The 5,340-nt window shown below is 46.3% G+C and overlaps 1 long non-coding RNA gene across 1 annotated transcript; it reads right to left on the bottom strand.

Annotated features, from left to right (window-relative positions):
- Window positions 1-1,542: 1,542 nt before the first annotated feature.
- LOC308185213 lies at window positions 1,543-5,010 on the bottom strand. The gene is made up of 3 exons (XR_013943203.1): window positions 3,721-5,010; window positions 3,253-3,301; window positions 1,543-2,703 (listed from the first exon to the last, which is right to left on the bottom strand). It is a non-coding gene; the product is annotated as an uncharacterized lncRNA (long non-coding RNA).
- Window positions 5,011-5,340: the final 330 nt, after the last annotated feature.

The following is a 5,340-nucleotide window of genomic DNA, read 5'->3' as shown; positions in this document are numbered from 1 at the left end:
TTCTCCCTCACATGCACCGGTAATTCTAATTCATTATGCTTACTTAAAATGTGTAGCATTTACTGTGTTTCTCATTCTCTTCCTAATTGGATTGGGCATATGCTTATGTGGTATCCAGATAAGCAGGAAGTTAGCAAGCAAGCACATTAAGTTAAATTCAGTGTAAATAAAACACATCACCACCTAATTTAGAATGATGCAAAGGTCCAATGAGCATGGGCTGAGCTTAAAGCATATTTGCAGCTACAACTAGCTGACTCTTTATTTTAGTGCTCATGACTTAGGTGCAAGCCAGTCCATGTGAGATGATATCAGAGAGGCATTGCCCTGGCCACCTCCCCCTGTGTTTTGGACATCAGAGGTCGCTTCCTCAACACTAAAGCTGCAATGCTGCAAGGCTGGTGTGGGTGAGGGAAGCTCTCCTCTGCCATTCTTAGAAAACCAGAAGCAGAACACATGTCCTAAGTGCTGTACCAGTCCCCAGCTGAAGGAAAAGTGAATAAAGATTGAAGAGTGTGAGAGTGTCGAGCAGTGCACTATCAACCATTATTTTGCACTTTTGAAGACATGTTACAAAGAGAATCACACTTGTAAAGGTACTTAATCACCTAAATACCACTGAGGTGCCTAATTCCCAGAGATTTCCACAGGAGACAGGAGGATGCTGCCCGGAAGGACACTTTACAGGCCACTGGGGATCCTGTGTCAGTGCTGGCTGATGAAGCCAAAGCCCTGGAGATACCATTCAGTGCTTAACTGAAACAGATCTCACTTTCTCTAGCCAACGCCCAAGTCTGCTAGAAAGCAGGAGGTTCTCATGAACATCCCTGTCCTCGTCACAGCACAGCTCAGCACAGGAGCAGCAGCGGTGGGAAAGGTTTAAAGCTCAAAACCTGCTGGAGCTGGCAGGAGGGAACAACTTGAAGCAGCACCTCCACAGCAGCAGGGCCACCAAGACAGCAGAGCCAAAGCAAAGCTGGAGGAGGTCCAAAAACCCTCACATTGGGTTTTGACATGGCTGTGGTGAGGAATTTTCCTCAGGGCTCTGGCAGCTGTTTCAGCTGCCTTGACCACTGCCCACATGGGCAAGCAGCTTGGCTTTGCTGAGAGCAGCCTGTAGTGCCCACCAGCCCACTCCAAAAGGGGCCTTCCTGCACATCCACCCACACTCTTGGCCCCAGTGCTTGCCCCCTTGTGCCAGGGCATGTGGTGTCTGCAGTGGGCAGGAAGCCAGCTCTCTGGAAGGGCATTTGGCAGGGTTACTTTCCATCCCTTCCCAGGCTCCCTTCCAAATTTTTCTCTAAAATGGTCTCCCCCAGACTGACTGGTCCAGGCGAGTAATGTGTGATGCCTTCTTGATCTTCAGGATCCCGCATTTCTGCAGAATTTTGCTTCTAATCCTGTTTGGCTCTGAGGGGACCAGCAATGACTGCCGCATGTTCAAAGATATTGTCATCACCCTGCGAAACTGCACATGAGAGAGGGGAGCGTGGGATGTTTCATGCTGATCCCTCATGTACCTCCACAGAGCAGGTAAGAAACTCCTTCCAGGGTGCTTTAGAGTAAATCCCTATTCCTCACAATCTTTTCTGCATGCACAGGTGTTTTGGCAGTAAGTGGAGTCGACATTACAAAAAGGCTAGTGTATGCCAGCAAATAAACATTGGACAAAACTCTACCAGCGACTAGTATTGCTTGGGGAAAAACAACACCACCAGCAACCACAACTCTTTTACTTAAGCCTCTTTCTTGGCAATTGTAAGTACACGAGGTACTGGAAATACCCTGGGTTATCCGTCTCTGCAGCATAAGAGGAATTACGTTTCAATACGTAAAACATCGTGTGATATTCAACTCGTCCTAAGGTCCTCCTTGCCTGTCCAGCACAATTCAGAGAGAGGCTACTCTCCAAATACCAACTGGCACACTAGAAGAGGCTGCGGTTCTTGGCCACAGGAAGGACCATGCTAAGCACCAAAATGTCGTTGAGCTTTAAAGAGGGAGGGTATTTGCATGTTTCATAAGCTGAAAGAAATTTTTGGAATGGCGATCCACTGCCGGAGGGACCAAATGTGCTCTGAAGTCATTTTCAGCATTGTTGAGAGCGCAGGATTCTGCAGAGGTTGACAATGACCCTGCTGCGTTTTGGAGTGATCCCAGGGTTGCTCTGTGTCATGCCAGGCTTTTTGGAAAGGCTCAAATGAGCCATGGCATTGCGTGCTGCAGGGTCTCTCTTGCTCACCTGAAGGAGACCTAAGGAGTCCCATTCCTGCGGGTGGAAAATGCTTTATGACCCTTGGGTGTACCTTTGAAGAAATTGCAAGGTCTGGATCAAACCTTGGGTAACAGGAACCCAGACCTAATCTGGGTCAAAATCCCCCTTTTTCTCATGGGTGGCAGGCATGCAGCTCTGTTCAACTTTACACATACCCTAACTCTCCTGAAATTTTTGTTCCCTGTTCATTTTTACTCCTCAAAAAACCTTGGCTGGTCGCTGTAGGAGGAAGAAGCCCTCTCCATAAGAAGACAGTATTTTCTCTCAACTTTCTCTCCTCACTATATCAGCTACTTCCTACACAGTCTCCAGGAATGCAAACAATAATCAACCATTTTCTATAGCAATAAAGGGTCTGCAGTGTGATGAGGTGCTGCGCTTGGCTGTGCCAGGAACCGATGAAGCGGAGGCTGACGTTTCTCCAAATCCTGCCCAGGGCAATAAAAATAAGGCATGTTCTAAGGTTTCAGTCAAATTCCTCACTTCCCCACTTCTAGAAATCTCATTTTAGGCATACCTGGGCTGTGAAAATCTCCTGTTTATCCCTGAAGAAATCCACTAACAGAGGAGTTATATTTAAGGTGACTAACTGAGAATTAAGCTGGTCTCTTTCATTTGCTGCTTTTTGTTGTCTAATGAGAGCCTGACATCATATTCATCATCGTTATTAGAATTAGGTTTTTTTTCTGCTTGCTTTGTTTATTTGTGTTTTTGTATTTTTTTAATCTTTAAGACATTAGGGATGTCAGGGCTGGCCTCCCCCTCCTCACGCACAGGCTCTGTTGAAGGATCTCTGGAAGGTTCTGACGAGTAATTACTGTGAGCTCTTAATGCTGTAATTGAAGGTGTTGAATCTTCAACAAAGCCTGCCTTTATTAAGCTTGTGAATTAGCCCTGACATTAAATACTTGTTAACAACAAACAAAAAGAGGTCCTTCAGAGACTTTTTTTTTTGGTGTATGTGAGGATCTGCTCACCCTGAAATGGCTTGGCTGCTCCTCCTCTCCGTGGCTCCGTGCTCCAGGACTGAGGAGAAACGGACAGGGGAGGAAATTAAAGACACAATAAAAAGAGATGGGAAAGGAAGCCTCTCTCTCTCTGTCCCTTGGAAGCAGGACAGAAGGACTGTGCTGGAGAGAAGGTGCTGTCTGTGGAGATTTGTGTTTGTTCCTGGCATGGCTACAACTTCCTGCGTGAAGCTGGGCCACCGCAGTCGGGGAATGTCTGTGCAGATGGCTCGAGGTGTGTGGTCAGGCTCCCAGTGCCAGCCCGGGGTGGCCAGCTCTGCTCCAGAAACCATGTAGCCACGTTGGATGCAAAGCTAATAGATCCAACTGAGAGATTTATTGCAAGTCACAGGGAGAAAAGGATTGGCCCGACTCCCCCATCTCCTGACTCGCGGGGTCATGCCTTGGCCATTAGGTCGGGCAGTTTTCCAAACTCACCTTGCCATTTCCTGAGAGGCAGGGAGAAACCCTGGCACAGATGGGGGCAAGCACGTACCATCCACGGGGTGTGGGCACAGCCAGCCTGATGTGCCCTGCTTGCCTGTGATGCTGTGGCAGGGTCTGGAGAACAAAGCCTTTTGGATCATTCCTGAGATTTCTGCCTGCAAGAGGCAGAGACACACCACTCGTGCCTTGGAGGGCAGAGGAAATGCTCTACTGCAGCTGCAACGATATTTGAAAAACAAAAGCCAAAAAACACCCAAACAACAACAACAACAAAACAACAACCCAGCCCAGCAATGTATTTAAAGGCAGCTTTGGAAGATGAAATCTAGCTCTGAAAATCAGACCTCTGCAGTTGGCTGCTCCAGAATGTGAAACCTATGCCTGTTTTCAGCCTAGTGAATGCACAAGCTGAAATGTTTTCCTCTTCTTAATTTTTATTTATAAAACCCAGTTCACAACAGGATTCATCTGTTCCATCAGGCTTTTTAGTAGCCAGAAGGGTTTTTTATTGTTGGCGAGCATGGGTTTACGAGGGTGGAGAATCATCTGGTTTTGTGGCCAGCTGTTGGCCATTGTTAGGGACTATTAAAAAGTCTTTGTGTATGTGCCCAGATATGTGTTTGAGGGGCATGCCATTAATCAGCTTCTAACTACGGGAATAATGATGAGACATCTAAGGAAGACGTTTCAAAATTATTAAAATAGCATTCAGGTGGGGAATGTCATTCATTTTTTCTGCATGGTGTCTCACAAGTGTCCAAAAATGATGTACTAACCAAATCCTCTGCCATCAACACTCTTACTAGCCCCATCACACATGATGTTATTCTTTAACCAGTGGCAGCTGTGCATCGATTGCAGCTCACTTTCTTTGGGACTTTGGCTTCATGAGTTACCATGACTTGACGAAGAATGGCATGTCAGAGCACTCTTGTATCCCCTTGCAAAATGAGCTTGGTCTTATTGAAAGGTTTCAGTTGATGTGTGTTGTCTGTCATTTTCTGCAGTGTCTGTGAGTGTGTCCACAGTCAGCTGGAGTGGAGTAGCTGGTAGAGATGTGCTAGCTTGATTGCATGTCCAAGCAATGAAGAAATGCAGTTAGCTGTTTCTTCACGCATTCACATGACCATGTTCTCCTTGAATACACACAATTGCAGTGATCTCTGCACTGGCTGGTTTTAATGTGAAGGTGCTATGGCACCTGGCAAAGGCCTTACTTTCTTTTGCAATGCAGGGAGGTATTATTCCTAGGAAGTACCACACAGCAGAGATCCTCAAAGCGGCAGGCACACAGCCCTTGAAATGGCACAGCTTTGTCTCCATCTTGGCTTTCAGCTGCATTTTTAATCTCAAGGAATGGCCCTATTTATATTTAGCAATGGAAGTCCTCCCACCACAATGTACATAGTACACTCTGGCTGACACAGGCTTATTTTAAGCTATGCAGAATAAGCCCAACTTATACCTGAATTGTGCTTTCTGCCATCAGAAGAGTGGTTTAAGTAGATCAGTGCCAGTGGCTTCTGAATAAGAGACACTAAAAAGCAAGTTCTCAGCAAATTCAAAGCTCTAGAACATGAGAGTGTTTCCAAAGTGTATTAAAAAATAGGG

Source organism: Anser brachyrhynchus (genome assembly GCF_964034855.1).
Source record: "Anser brachyrhynchus genome assembly, chromosome: Z".
Taxonomy (NCBI): Eukaryota; Metazoa; Chordata; class Aves; order Anseriformes; family Anatidae; genus Anser; species Anser brachyrhynchus.
Note: the sequence above shows the minus strand (reverse complement) of the source record. Positions and strands in the feature narration are given on the sequence as shown.